The sequence below is a fragment of the Austrofundulus limnaeus genome, unplaced genomic scaffold, assembly GCF_001266775.1.
Source record: "Austrofundulus limnaeus strain Quisiro unplaced genomic scaffold, Austrofundulus_limnaeus-1.0 Scaffold63, whole genome shotgun sequence".
In the NCBI taxonomy this organism is placed as follows: Eukaryota; Metazoa; Chordata; class Actinopteri; order Cyprinodontiformes; family Rivulidae; genus Austrofundulus; species Austrofundulus limnaeus.
In genome coordinates, this window is record NW_013952465.1 from 946,707 (window position 1) to 946,970 (window position 264).

A 264-nucleotide genomic window follows, 5' to 3' on the forward strand; every position below is an offset into this window, starting at 1 on the left:
TATTACATAGACATGTGCTAGCCTTCTGTAACATGAAAGCTGATTAAAGCTGGAAAAAAGAGCGCACAAGACACTTAATTTGGTTTAAAATACAGACATTCTGACAAATAAGTAACTGTTTGTAACCTTACCTCAGCTTAGAAGGCAGAGGGTGTCGGTCTTTTCCTCTCAGATTCAGCTATCAGAGCATGAAGCTAATGTTTACTCACAATGCTAATGCTCTCTTACTCTGTGGCGCTCAAGAGGTAGAGGAGCCACATGGCT